The sequence below is a fragment of the Mustela nigripes genome, chromosome 12 (assembly GCF_022355385.1).
Source record: "Mustela nigripes isolate SB6536 chromosome 12, MUSNIG.SB6536, whole genome shotgun sequence".
In the NCBI taxonomy this organism is placed as follows: domain Eukaryota; kingdom Metazoa; phylum Chordata; class Mammalia; order Carnivora; family Mustelidae; genus Mustela; species Mustela nigripes.
Genome location: NC_081568.1, coordinates 16143506 through 16159802, shown reverse-complemented (window position 1 = coordinate 16159802; position 16297 = coordinate 16143506). Strand labels below are relative to the sequence as shown.

General features: G+C 34.4%; 1 non-coding gene across 1 annotated transcript; it reads right to left on the bottom strand.

The window, feature by feature from the left end:
* Nucleotides 1-8842: 8842 nt before the first annotated feature.
* Nucleotides 8843-8982, bottom strand: LOC132028896 (U4 spliceosomal RNA). Its single transcript, XR_009407579.1, has one exon. It is a non-coding gene; the product is annotated as a U4 spliceosomal RNA (small nuclear RNA).
* Nucleotides 8983-16297: the final 7315 nt, after the last annotated feature.

The following is a 16297-nucleotide window of genomic DNA, read 5'->3' as shown; positions in this document are numbered from 1 at the left end:
AACTATAGGAAGAGAGAACAAAAAGTGTCCCAAATTTGGAGAAGATGTGTTGTCACGTGTAACTGGAGTGGATTGAGGAATAGAACTTCGGGAGATGAGACTATGGGGAGATGGTGAGGAGTCATCATGCGGGGCCTTAGTAATGGTAAGAATTTTAGAATTTTAGCTTATTTAAATTTAGCTGAGAAGCAATTGGTGTGTTCTGAACACAGCGGTATAACATGATTGTGATTTAAAAGCATCATTATTACTGTCATAAAAAGACCAGACAATAGGGGACGATGATAGAAGCAGGAAGAACATATGGGGAATATTACAAAAATCCACATGCGGTAAGCTGATTAAAAGGCCCCAAAGTATTCATGTCCTAATGTGTAAAACCTGCGAATGTTGCTCTGTGTGGAAAAAGGAACTTTGCAGATGTGATTAAGTTAAAGATGCTGAGAAATGGAAATGAACATGGATTATCTTGGTGAGCCCAATGTAATCACAAGGGTCCTCAAAACAGGAGAAACAGGAAGTTCAAATCAGTGAGAGGACATGTGACCGTGGAAACAGATGTTGGAATGATGTGCAATGAAGATGGTAGAAAAAAACAAGGAATACAGGGGGCTTTAGAAATTGGAAAACTTAAAGAAACAGATACTCTCCTAGAGCCTCCAGAGAGAGCATGGTCCTGCCCCTCTATGGTTTCAGCCCAGTGGAAACTATGTTAAGCTTTCCATCCCCAGAAATGTAAGATAATATACTGTTACTTTCAGAAACTATGTTTGTGGTAATTTGTTACAGTAGCAACAGCGAACTAATACACCATGAAACACCATGAAAATGATGATTTTAGAAGGATACTAAAAGTGTATTTAGTCAGAAGGGTCCCTTTCTGATTAGCTTTTGAAGATAAATAAGCAAAATTGGTTAAGTGTGGTGTGAGAAAGGAATTGAGAATAACACCAGCATTTTACCTTAAGCAAGTTATAATTTTCAGAAATTCTGAAGGCTACACAAATAGTTGACCTATTTGTCAAAGTTGACCTGATAGTTGACCTATCAGAGATGGAAATCAGGGATTTGATTCTGTTTATCTAAAGTTTGAAATGCCTTTTAGATATAGAGATGAAGATGCATGATAACAAGTTGAATATATGACTCAGCTTTATGGTGGAGATTAAATAAATTATACATCTGTGAGCCATTGTGCCACACACTTCATATATAAATATGTACATACCTATATTCTTTCATTGATATTCATTTAATCCTCACAAGACCCCAATTAGGTCATTATTCTAATATCTGCTCCTTTAAAAAAGAAAAATCTGTGCCAGTTGAGGCTTAAAGATTTCAACATCTAATAAAAGACCTAGTTTACAGCAAAGCTTATGTTTATTCTTTATGTTTTACTGCTTTGTGTTTTACAAGGTGATTTGATTTTTCGCAAATGACTTAGGAAGATGGAGGAGGTTTGAGTTCAAGGTACTTCAGGACTGATCAAGGACAAAAATATGACCACAAGAACCAGAAGCAAAAATAAATAAATAAATAAAATAATTTAAAGAAAATAAAAACTTTTTTTGGACAGGGTTGCATGAGGGGAGAAATCGCTGATACCACGAGACTAACCAAAAGCTAGAGAGGGATGGGGAGCAACCAGAAGGGGAAGCGAGCAAGAGAATTCTGGGGAAGAGGTGGCCAGAGAGGGGGGCTTACATGCCTGGGTGATGTATTCAGCAGCACATCAGTTGGTCTTTGGGCCAGAGTGTTTCAAAAAGTCGTTGAAGCTGAGGGTCTTAGAACTATAAGACTATGTTACCAATAACCAGCAGGTGCCGGGGGGAGATCTCATGGGGGTATACAAACAGGCAGGATCTGCATGGCCAAAAATCAACTGCTTGAACTGTTTGGGAAATACTTGCATACATAAAAATTATAGTTTGACACCAGCAGGCTTTTAAGCAAATACATCTTAGCTTGTGGTATAGAAATAAACAACCAATATGGGTTGTGACCAATAATAGTGGTCATGTTGGGTTCTTTTATATAACAGAAGATAATACTACTTTTTAAATTATAAAAATCAAGTAATATAAATATTTGAAATACAGCTCAGCTAATCAATAGGAAAGTAAAGTAGGGAATTGGAGTGGTGAGAGTAAAATAGGAAATAAATGTCTCAGAAAAGTCCAAATTATGTTTTATGAATACCTTTGTAAAATTATTTTCTATATTATTTAATACTATTATTTATAAAGTTACCATCTCTTCTAGTACTTCAATTCAAATCTAAGTCCATTATCCACCATCTAGATAATGAATAGTGCTCAGAATAACTAATTATATCATGAGCATGCATTAATGAACAGAATAGAATTATAAAAGTCTATTTTTTTTTCATTTGCTTTCATTCATATTAAAAAATGAGCACTATAAAATTGGGTAATATCTTTAGAACTGCAATGGCTGAATAAATCTATTCTAATACAGTAAGACTCACACATGGTATATAATTGAGACAAAAAGGAGGTATAATGTAGTTTCCCAGACATATTTGACTAAGCACATCATGGCCTAATAGATTATTGAGTATCAAAACCATAATTTTTCAAGAGTTATAAGAACCAATACAGTTTTGCAGTCTATTTCTTTGACAAGTATGGACTGCCAAATACCAACACACCAACAATACACAAAACATTTCAATATTATAAAATTGCAAAAGTCTAAGAGCATGTAAATACCACTATTTTCAAATTAAATCATTTTAGCTTCATGGAAAACTTATGATTTTCTCCTCATTTTCTCCTTTCATGGTAGGCAGGTAAAATTTTATTCATGGCCTACCTCCATCACACATCAGGCAGTCAGCAACAATGAGTAGAAACTATTAGACCACTGAATTGCTATTAAATGGATTCAGTGACACACATTGAAAGTTGTGATCCAGCAAGAAAAAGCTGTATTTAAGCCCTGTGGACAGCAGTGAAAAATGTTGAAACGTTATTGTTCTTTGAGAACAAAATGTACATTTCAAGAGTTAACATCACTCATCCAGTTCAGAATGTTACCACCATGGAAAATTAAAAAAAAAAAAAATCTGCTTCTGTTGCCTCCTGTCATTCAGTCAATATATTTTCTTCTCCTGTTACTTCCTTCCCTCGTTTTTCCTTCCTTTCTGTATTTTTGTCTGAATTTATTTCTTGCAGGTGCAGACCATGAAAGATGTGTATTCTACAGCAAATTAAAAATGTGTAATTAAAATAGTATTATAATTACTGAAATGTCCTTCATCTTTTTTTCTGGAAAGTTCATTAATAAAGAGATGATTTTCTGTGTGTCATAATCAGCACATATGGAACATCGATGGAATTGAAAAGAAATAATTATAATTCTCCGCATCGCAAAGAAATAGTTCTAATATGAAAAAAGAAGTTTGCTCTTTTACTGAATATTATATCAGCTACTTAGAGTATTGAAGCTAAAATTGTGAAAGTAAAAAAAAAAAAATAGAATTTTGCACTGTAGGTTTCTTAAGGTAAGCTTTATTCGTTTGTTATTAGAAAGCACATGTGATATCACCAGAACATCCATCAGATCCAAAAATAATTCTCTGCTCTTCCTATTTCCATTCAGTTATTCACCAGGTATCATGTCCTTGTTCGGGGCAATACAACATCCTCGTGATATGTCTGTCATCTCTTTCACACATTCTTGAGGTGGAGAAGGTTATTAATGAAGACTGTGAAATTCAGGCATTCCGAGCACAGAGTAAAGTAATATTGGAACAAGGGCAGAAATGACCCAGCATGGTCCATAAACTTGACAAATTTAAGAACTGACAAACACAGCAGTCCAGACATCATAGCAAAGCTGACTCTTTTTATTTAAAAAAGTCAAAATCTATTCATTCTTTTCACTATATTTAACTACTAAAAAGCAAGATGACTATTTTATAAAATTGAATTCTTTTTCTTTTTTTCTAAAGAAGCATTTAGTTAAGTAGCTTTAATGGTCTGATAATGTAGTGATCTTTTCAATCTTAATGACTGAGTAGCATTCATACAGGTATACTCTGAATAGGTATAATATACCCACTGTTTACCTGATTCCTCGTTAAGTCTGGACATGCAGCAGTGAACAAAACATTTACGTGCATGTGTATAAATGCAACAGCTGAAAAAGAATGGAAGAAAATATATATATATATATATATATATATATATATATATATATGGATTTGCCCTGTGTATTACAGGATATTAAACATATTAAACATCACCTAGGGTTTCAACAACATGGAAGTCAATAGCAGCCTTTATCTCCTCCAGTGATGGGAACCAAAATTGTCTCCAAATATACTCTGGAGGACAGATTTGTCCCCAGTTAAGAACCACTGATACACACTAGCTATTGGTAGTACTTTATTTATGGAAAAAAAAGAGTGTTAAAAACAGGGAAGAGGAAGTTAAATTGATTTTTTAAATTTCACATTTCTATATTAATTAGTTTGACTCTTTTGCTACATTTTGAGATGAGTTTCATGTATTTCTTGTGTAATATTTAGAAAGTAGCAAAAACTAAGAATAAACACCTAAATGTGTAAAGGTAAACGCAACAAAATATTAAGTTTATTTTGCCCATAGAATATGAAGTAGCATGATAACAAGTATGTTATTCCTTGTCTATCATTTGATTCCTCTTCAAATAATTTACAGAATAAGAGAAGAATTCCTTCAATATGCACTATATCAAATTTATATGGGATCACAGCATTTTTGGTCTTTCTCTAGAATGAATTCCTGTAGAAGAGGTGGAAAAACCCAAGAACAAAGAAATGAAAAATATACCAGTAAAAAATTCAGCCTTCTATTATATTTTGAGAAAATCTTGCTAAAGTTGTCATCTCTTGCTTTTGCCATTACTTGCCTAAACAATGGAGAGGTGATGAATAGAGCGCGAATCTCTTTTCTCTATACAGGTACAAAGCCAAATGAAAGGAAGACTAAAAAAAGACAAAGTAAGATTTCCCCTTCCCAACTCCCTGCAGCTGCCAGGAAATTATCTTTAATACAATTTTTTTGATTTTTAAATAACTGATAAATAATAATGCATACTAAAATTCATTTACCAGATGGTTAGAAGTCCTAAATTAATTGATAATATAATGTCCCCAATAATTTTCAATACCTAATTTTGTGATATATACATTCGTTATATGAAATTGTTATATTTATTTTATGTTTATTTATTGGGATAGCGATCTAGGTATAGATAACCAAAAATACATGTTTGTTATAGATGCTTCCTGTATACAGAATTGCCTTTGACAGATCTTCAATTATAAGGGAATGCTTAAAATATTTTCTTAATAGAATGACTCTGTTCTTGTTACTTGCCTTTAGCTCTACTCTATAATAAGGATGAGGCAAACATCAATAATGTAAATGGATTCAATAACATGTAGCTATTAGTAATATAAAATTGTAATATAAATTTGAAATATTTATAATTGTCATTGAGCTATTGAACATTCTTTATTATTAACGATATTTCATGTAACTAGACTTTCAAGTTGCTGTAGATTCATTAACATTAGACAGGAACTAAAAGCAATGACCCTAAGTATAAGAATCTATTTTAACTACTAGTATGTAGTAATATGGTCATCTCAGTTTGGAAGATGTCAAGTAAGCATTTTGAAGCCCAAAGACTCTTGGCTGAAAATAGAAATATGAATGCTCTGATTCTTATAAATTTACTTGAAAAAATAATCATCTTTAGAAATTCTCCATGTATGCTGCACTGAATTTTCAGAGGCTTACTTCCCTCATTCAAAGGAATTTTTATCCATCTGGAAAAGTCAGATGATCACATATCAAATAAAATAGGTACTTCAGTCATTTAATGTGGGTATCCAGATATCTCAGGAGATATCTGGCAGCGAATTTGTGATATAAATTGAAATTGTAACATGGGGAAATAGGCTTATAGCAATTTTATTATTGAAAAATTGTTAAAGAGCAAAAAATGCCTAGCACAAAAGGATTCCTAACCAAAGAAGTATCTGGACTGCAACAAGAGTTATGATATTCTGATATTAACACTTCTGATATTAAATCTGTTATTAACACTCCAGCTGTGAACACTGTCTCTGTCACTTTAGATTTTTGTGACTTTTGGATAAATTACCTTTAGTTCTTATATTAGTTTGCTAGGACTGCAATAACAAAATACCACACCCTGAGTGGCTTAAACAACAGAAATTTACTTTCTTGGAGTTCTGGAGAATAGAAGTCCAAGGTCAAGGTGTCCACAGATTCGGTTTTTCCTGAGTCTTCTCTTCTTGGCTTGCAGACGGGTGTCTTTTCACTGTGTATTCACGTGGCATTTTTCTCTGTGTGCCTGTACCCCTCGTGATTTTTCCTTTCCTTAAAAGGAGACAGGTCATATTGGATACGAGTCCTACTTTGACTCTCATTTAAACATGATCACCTTTTTCAAGACCTACTCTCCAGATAATGGTTACATTCTGAATTACTGGGTTTAGGATGTCAACATATGGATTTGAGGGGGACATAATTCAACCCATAACATCTCTCTAAACCTTAGTTTTATTATCTGAAAAGCGGAGGTACTATTAGTACATGCATGACAAGATTGTTACAAAAATCAAATGGGATGGGGCGCCTGGGTGGCTCAGTTGGTTGAGCGACTGCCTTCAGCTCAGGTCGTGATCCCGGAGTCCTGGGATCGAGTCCCGCATCGGGCTCCCTGTTCAGCAGGGAGTCTGCTTCTCCCATTGACCTCTCTCCTCTAATTCTCTCTCTCTCTCTCTCAAATAAATGAATAAAATCCTAAAAAAAAAAAAAAATCAAATGGGATATATATGTGTGTGTATATGTATGCATATATAGGTATGTGTATGTATGTACACATATATGTATATGTGTGTATTTATTCATCATATATATGTATGTATATATCACAAGAGTAGTAGGCACATATTGAATCTTCAAATAAAAATTAAAGTTGGCTTCATAATTATTTTTAACATCATCATTATAGTTTTTATCTGGATTTGTGCTATTTTTTTATAAGGATAGTTTCCCGCTTTATGCAATTCTTAATCTTTTTTTTTTTTTTCAGTATGTTTTGCGAGCTAATTGCAGAGGCACCAAGTCCCATTCACTTTGTTATTTGGGGCTATAAAGAGACTGACAACATTTTTGCAACTGTCAATACTAAAAATGAGTAAAATTTTGTTAGACAAATGTGTAGTTTTTAATTCTATTCTTTCAGAACTTAAGAGTACTACATTAAATTTGAACTACTCTTTTCATACTAAATAAACATATTAATGGTGTATCATTTATATACAGCACAGGTAAATGTTGTTATATAAGTTTGGATGAGAGAGGTTATTCAGTAATAAACAATCTCTGAATAAAACAGCAATGTCTTCATGTGGCAAAATTTCTTTCTTTCTCAAGCAACAAAACCATTGTAGGTTGGGCAGATGAGCTGGCAGATCTGCTTATTGCCCCCATCTAGGAATCTGGGCTTACTTAACCCCAATATTCCAACTTCTGCCAGATATTACAGTATAAGAAAAGACGACTCTGATTCATGTAGTAAACGCTTTTTCCTGTAACTGAGATGTTCTACCCACTTATAACTTTTAAATCAGAATTAATCATAGGGCCTCACCCATTCTCATGGGAATTAGGAAGTATAATTCTATTGTCTGTTCAGAAGTCAGAGACCTGACAATATTTGACTACTTAGTGAGCAACATTAATTGCTATTACTCCCTCCATGCTTCAAAATCCAATCTATATATTTTGATACTGTCTTTAAAATTATAGAACATGTATTCATAGTAACTCACACATTCACATGTAGATATAGACACACATAAATGCAAGGTAAAATTTATTACTGTATAAAGATCAATAGATATCAAACTCACAGAAAGAATCTGTATAAAATGATCATATATATATGTGTATATGTATATATGTGTGTATACATACTATTTTCAAATTGTTCTCCAAACAAGAAACTGTTGTCTTATTTGATGATGATTAACAAAGCATCACCTTAAGAATTACCTGTTGCCAAAAGGAGTCAGTATAATATAAATTCATAAATTTGCAGTACACCAGCAGACTCTTTTTTTCCCTTTTTAATTTTTTTTTAATTAACATATAATGTATTATTAGCCCCAGGGGTACAGGTTTGTAAATCACCAGCACACCAACAGACTCTTAAACAGTGATAAACGCTGCTAGAAATAAACCAGTATTAGCAAATAAGATTATTGACTTAAAATCCAATATTAGTAATATAAATAGAGTTGGTTTAACGAAATGAGTCATGTAAACTTTGTACCAAAACTATACTATAATTGAAATAGTAATATTAAATTAAACATTGTCACTGCTCTCATACAAGAAAAGAATATTGTACTATTTCTTTTTCTCTGGAGTCTAAGTTTATGATTTTTTTCTTTTTCTTTTAAAGAAAGAGGGGCAGGAGAGGGAGAGAGCGAATCTCAAGCACACTCCATGCCCAGCGGAGAGCCCAATTGGGGCTCAATTTCACAACCCTGAGATCACGACCTGATCAAACTCAAGCGTCAGACACTTAACTGAGAGAACCACTCAAGCATCCCAGAGTTTATGATGATTACAATCATGATAAAAATTAATTAAGTTGGATAATCATTCAATATTGTGTTTGCCAAGTATTTTTGGATTTTGTAAGTTGTGTATACTGTGATACAGCAATATCAAAAATGAGGAAGAAAACTACGAATTAATAAAAACAAGAATTCTTACATACGATATCTAAAATACAGATTTGCAAACAGTTTACACTCTTAAGAGTACCTAAAGAGAAGTTAAATGCATAGTTCATATTTTCAACTAGCAATAATCGTGCCTCGGATAAACCTCATTGGCTATGATACTGCCACTGCGCAAAGCTATATAGTTCATATTTTGCTCTAAGTTTTTTCTCAAATTTCAAAAAGAAAAAAATAAAAGGAAAATGGAACATATATATTATAAAGTAGTGAAAGCATGTGAAAGGTTACATGTTCCTGCAGGGCAAAGAAGAATGCATTGCCTAGAAAGATGCAAAATGCTAGATTTTCCACAGTGATAGTCTTGGAAATAAAATAAAATAATTGAATAAATGAACTGTTATCTTTTATTAAGTAATGGCTCTTTATAAATATTATTTATTTTAAATGACAAAATCATTGGTATCTCTACATGAAAGGACTAAATTATGACAACTTGGAGAAATTTGTTAATGTAGCCTTTTTTAAACAGTTTTTAAAATCTAATTTAAGGTATTACTATCCATTGAGCAAGATTATCAGCTAGTGATCATGGCTATACAGGATAGGTTGGATGTAAGGTAAATGATTGAGATCAGAAAATTTGTTCCTCATTTTCTTATATTTTTAATACATTAAAGTAGCTTTGCTTATGCATGATTAATACTACTCAGACAAAATTGAAAAAGAACAATGAGAGCAGTATTGACTCGCCCTGAAATATTATTGAATAAAATCTACTATGTGTGTTCACCTGTCAGCTATATTTAGACATTGTACTGGACTCATATGTTGGGTTCCTCCTTCAATTACCTTGATGCCTTCCATTTACTACTCTTTTATCCATGTGTGACTGGGCCTGACATCCTGTCCTTACATCTTCTGATCTTAGATGAAATATCCTAAGTGGGACATTGTTTTAAGATTCTTCCTGAGCAGCCTCCATGGGGGCCACTAATGGAACCCAGAAATGTAAGGGAGTTGGTCCCCTTGGTAGAGCCTGGTAGATGAAAACACTGTATTCGTTTCATAGGGTTACTGTAACAGAGTACCACAAACTGGGAGGAATGCAGGAATTTATTTTCTTTCAGTTCTGGAGAACTACAAAATCCAGAAACAAAGTGCCCACTGTGTTGGTTTCTTTTGCAGCCTGTTCCATGATGCTCTCCTAGCGTCTGGTAGGTTGCCCATAATCACGGGTGCTTCTTGGTTTGTGACAGTTTACTCCCATATTCATCCATGACAGTTTGTTCCCTGTATTTCTGTCTCTGAACCCAAATTTTCCCTTTTTATAAAGGTATCAGTCATATGGATTAGTCCTCAGTCCAATGACATCATCTTAATTTGGTAATCTACAAAGAATTATTTCCAAATAAGGTCACATTTGTAGGTACTGACCGTTAGGACTTCAACATCTATGGGGGTTCCACAGTTCAACCTGTAACTGTGGGAAGACAACGACCTTAAAATTGCTGTGAAGAACATTTTTTCTTTCCGACTTTAGAGAGAATTATTATGTTGTATTAACCAAACTTTTTATATTTTTTATAATGTTTTGACACCTTAGGAAAGTCTAGCTTGCTGGCAGAAGATCATCCTGCCCTGAGATAGTTAATGCCTAATTCACCTCAACTTGGTGAGCCCACTTTTTTTTTTTTAAGTGAAACTTGTTTTAAACTTTTTTTCTAATTTTTAAAATTAACATATGATGTATTATTAGCCCCAGGGGTACAAATCTGTGAATCGCCAGGTTTACACTTCCCAGCACTCACCATAGCACATATCTTGAGCCCACTTTTTATATACAAACCAGTTGATTCTGAATCCACCTCCCTAAAGACTTATTTTATCTATATTGATACACTGAGCTGTGTTTCTTCTGCCCTGAATCAACTGAGAGCCAAGTGCTAGAAAGCTAGGGCCAACTCCATAACCCAAAGCTCACCATAATTACTCAGACTTACTGACCTTAAAAATGTCTACCCTGACCTGCAAAGCTGTTCCCACCAAAACCCCTATGACATATACTTTCCCCTTGCTCCTCCTTCTGACTCCTGATCCAAATTTGGGTCTTCATGACATGGCCTGTCCCTTTCTCTTGGGAAATGTAAGTCAAAACTTCTTGTTTCAATGGCATTGACTTCTATGTTGTCACTCTGTCACTTCTGTAAGTTAATATCCCATAATGTAATTGAGACACAAGTGCTGAGTAAACATGCCCACAACATGATCTGCTGGGCTCTTCCAGGATTCTTGCAAAGTGCTTTGTGCTGCCTTGCTTCACGCCTTTTCATGCCTCACTTTCCTTCCTTCCATCTCCATCCCCAACCTGGTAGGGAGTTTGTACCATCACTTTTGCCTTATCTCAATCTTTGTTGTCTGGAAGGCCAGGCTAATATATAACTGGAGCCAGAAATGTACAAAAAAAAGAAAGTATGGTGAGGGGTGTCTGGGTGGCTCATTTGTTAAGCATCTAGCTTCATCTCAGGTCATGACTCCAGGGTCATGGGATTGAGCCCCTCATCAGGCTACCTGCTTGGCAGGAAGCCTGCTTCTCCCTCCCACAACTCCCCTACTTGTGATCCCTCTCTCACTGTGTACTCTCCATCAAATAAATAAATAAAATCTTAAAAAAAAAAGGAAGAAATAAAGAAGAAAGAAAGATGAATAAGGCTTAAAGACTAGATATTAAAACCTATTAAGAGATTGTAATTTTTAAAATATTAAGATACAGAGCCATGGATGAAAAGAGAAGTCAATATGAAATCTAAGGTTCAGAAACATATTTAACTTTATGTATGTGATTAGGAAATAAATAGAGCACTATTTCAAAGAAGTAGAATAAGTTGCTCTAATTGATATTTTTGAAAACAATTAATTAACCATTAGGAAAAATATACCCGGACAAAACAAAACTGTGGGATAAATTATGGGATATTGTTGAATCTGGTTAGTAGCCTGTAAACCAAAGAACCAAATAAGGGAGCATTTGCCATTTATTCAACTGAAAACATTAAATAATATTCTCTGGGGGCATCTTGGTGGCACAGTCTATTAAGTGTCCAGGTTTTGGTTCAGGTTGTGATCTTGAGGTCCTGGGATTGACTCCTGTGTGGAGTTCCGTGCTCAGTGGGAAGTCTGATTGGGATTCTCTCTCCCTCTCCTGTCTCCCTACCCCATTGTCTCTCTCTCTCTCTCTCAAGTGAATAAATCCTTTAAAAAAATATTCTCCAAATTGGAGAATGTATAACAAATATGATAAAAATATGATATTCTGGATGTATATGGTAATACCAAGAACTTTAAGATATGTCAAACTTTTTAAGTAAGTGATATATTTTCAAACAAACTATTTTAAGGTAGACTCAGGCATTTACATAAAGACGTATGTTCAAAGATACTTATGAGAGAATTTCAGATGAGATTATAGAAATTATGATCCATTCATGTATTAAACACCCATCAAAATGATGTAAGAAAATTGTATTGATGGATCTGAAAAGATATTCCTGATATATCATTAAATAATAAAAGTAAATTATAAACCTTTATATATGTAAGTTTTTCATTGGAGATAGAAGTAATGTACAAATAAATTATATTTAAATATAAAAGCCAAAAAATACAAATATTGTTTTTCTAAATATGCAAATTCTAATAGGAATTCTTTTTGATGCTATGATTACTAGTGATTTCTCTTCATACCAATGTGAATTTTCTAAGCTCTGTGTCATGAACATGAATACATTTCCAATGAAAAAATAAAATTACTTAAATATGATTTAGTGGGTACAGTGTCTGTAAATTCCAATAAAATGAATGCAGTTTAACTTCCCTAACACCAGAATTTCAGAAGTACTGTCTGTACAACATTGTTCTAGGGATGAAGATGACTATAGGAAGTTGGACATAAAAGAGAAGACATAGACCTGATGGGAAATATGTATGTGGAGTATGATATAGTTTTATTTTGTTTTCTAAATACTGTCATATTTATTTACTTACTTATTTATTTGGGGGAGAGAGAGAGAGCACAAATGTGAGGAGGGGGAGGGATAAGCAGACTCTGTGTTAAGCATAGAGCTCCAAGTGGGGCTTGATCTCACAAAGCTGAGATCATGACCTGAGCTGAAATCAAGAGTTGGGCATTTAGCTGACTGGTCCATCTAGGCACCCCTACATGCTGTCTTGATCTAATTTGGAGCACTTGCGTTAGAGTCTGTTCTTCCTTGAGCAACTATTAAGTCCACCCCCCAACCACTTCTCTTATCCAGCCCTCATACTTTGAGCCACTAAGCATCTACCCTATTCTCTCCAGGGCCAGGTACCTAAAAACTGGCACAGCCTCTTTGCCCTGAAACCTACACACTTATTCAAACTAGCCAATCCACTGGGAGTCTGAGACACTCAGCTAAGCCTGCTGCACTTACCATACATAACCTGCTCCCTCGAGCTCCAGCTTGCAGGTACCCTGTGCCAGGTACAGCCTCCTGGGAAGCTGTGCCTGGCAGTTTCTTCTTCTCCCAAACTGTAAATAATAAAGAGTTCTGCCTTCATCTATGCAGAGTCAGTGTGTTGTGTCCCACCACCAAAAGAATCTTCAAATCATATAAAACAAAGTGTGTGTTTTCATATAAAACAAAGTGTAATAAAGACTAATTCAAGTCCTTATTATCCCTTTGTCGGACGATTACAGTATCTTTCTCATCCAAACTGGTCTATCTTCCGATTCAAGATCCCTAATATTCTTTCTAAAACAAATGACATTGTTATGCCTTTCCTTAGAGACTCTTTGTTCAGGGGTATAAACAAATCTGAGTCTGACTCCAGACTGTTTTTCTCATTCCTCTTACACACACATAACCGGATCACAGGGATATGTTCATTTGTTCTGCTCTCTGACAGGACTGTTTCTACCGCCTGCATTACCCTCGGCATACCCAGCCGGAAACTCACTCATCGTTGTTCACAAACTAATACTGATATCATCCTCACATCCTAGGACAAACTTACAGCCTCCTCTTTCATCCCTATAACACTGTGAAAATACCACCATAAAGGGACCTGTGCATCCCAACTATAAACGGACCTTCTGAGACTAACAATATAGTTAATTTTCCATACATGCTTTAATTATCACCCACCTGATAGGGCACCCTTGATCTTGTGTTTTGCTGAGTTGAACTGAACTATGTACATAACTTAGTCAGAAAATACTTATGAAGTTGGGGATGAGATCACTTTTTTTGAAAGTCTTTCTTAAACTGGAGGTTTGGAGGAAATTACAAAAGAAATGTTTGGGATCTTTTTTCACCTCCACACAACACTAAAAATATATCTGCAGTCTCTGTCCTAATGTGTTTTTCTTTTTCCTGTCCTAAAGCTTTTATGTGGCTCAGAAACAGTTAAATACAGAAATACCAGAGACATCACAATAGAATTTAAGCCTAGAAACCATAAATTTAAGGACTTCTTTCAGGCAATATTTAACTTACCGTTATTTTTTCCCATTTAAAATCAGGGAGATTTATACACAATATCCATTAAAAAAAAAAAGCTGAAGAAAATGTTATTTTGGCAGTCTTTAGAAGGATGGATTCATATTTGAAGAAAAGCATATCTTCAAAACTCTGCATTTTTATAAGTTTATTTAGTATCATAGAGACAAAAAGTGTTAGATCAAGATAAATAGACATGAATCCTTTGTACTTTGCAGAATGAACATTCTAGAAAATGTAGGTGGTGTGAAAACTGCACAATTTAAAAAAAAAACCATGAGATAAAGATTTGATCATCTTTCTAATAATATACTAGATTAGCACAATCTCTGGGTGGGCGAGAGTGAGAATGCAAATGAGAATAATGGGTAAAAGATGGCAGGGAGAGAGAGGAGAGCCATACTCTGGCCAATGACTTCCCCAAATATGTTAGCAAAAAGGAACTATAGTGTGGTCCCAACTTATGCTGTACTGACAAATGTATGTGCATATTATATACCAATATATTTATATTGTACACATACATGGATGCGTATATTATACATTTCAACTAATTAGCTATATGCAATTTTTTGCCAAGTATGACTAATTTTACTGAGTTATTAAATTCAAGGCTTTAATCAACCCCCTCTTGAATTGTTAATAGAGGCATATGGGCCAAATAGACACCATTGACATTTGTGGATGGGAAACTGAGACCTGAAGAGAGGTGATGAGGTAAATTGCAGCCTTGATTAGCACTCCGATCTTCATACCCAAACCAGGTCATGTAAATAATAAATTTTACTTCAAGTCCAAATTTTGGCTTCTACATTCCTGAGTATATTTCTATTTATTAAAATTTTCATTTAAAAATAAAACCTTTTTTAATGCTGCCTCCTTATTTTTCTAAATCCAATATGAGAAACAGTACTAAATAAGTAAATACTCAAAGGTGTATTACCATATGTAGTACTTATAAATAAAAATAACTGTGATGTGTATCCTGCTTTTACTCCTCTGTATTCCTTGTAATAACTGAAGATCTGTATTTGAGCGCAAATGTGCCTCCGCACACATGAATAAGCAATGAACACATTAAAAACATGAAATCCCATCTGCAAATAATGTTGCCGCTCCATTGCAATAGCTCCCCACACACCAAAGCGATGTATGACCAGAGGCAGCATTTAACCCAACTCTCTGAAGGATGCTTCTGTTATTTGCAGTGAGGAGAGGGATAATGAAGCCCATTTGTCAGTGGCTCAGATGAGACTCTAACATGTTTGAATTACCATTTCTGGGCTCTTTCCACCATTTATTTTATAAAACACAAGCATCCAGTTCATAGAACCTTATGCTAGAATTCTTCAGTTATGAGTGAGAGATGACAGCTGTTGGGGTGGCCAGGACATGGAGTTACAGGAGCGTAACATTCTGTATTTATTCATTCTTGGAGCCAATAAATATCTGAGGCTTTGCAGTTACAAATTTGCAAATAGAAATAATAAGCTATATTAATCAACAAACAGCTTCTATTTTCAAATTTATTCTACGAGTCATGAGATCAGGCATATCACAAAATATTGCAAAGTAATATACATAGATATCTATGTATATTTATTAATTTGATACAATATTTTACAGAAAATACTTAGTTGTTTCCTTATTATTTATAGATATAAACAGAGGACTACCAAAATATGGATTAAATATATATTAAAAAAGGTGTGCTCAGGTGGCTCATCAGTTAAGCAGCTGATTTGGGGTTATGAGATTGAGCCCCGCTTTGAACTCCGTGCTGGACGTGGAGCCTGCTTAAGATTCTCTCTCTCTCCCTCTCTCTTTGTCCCTCCCCCCCCCCGATCACTCTCTCTTTTTCTTTCTCTCCCTCTATTAATTAAAAATATATTTGAAAAGAAGAGAAAATATTTCAAAATCTATTATTAGTAAATAAAAGAAAATAAAAATACAAAAATAA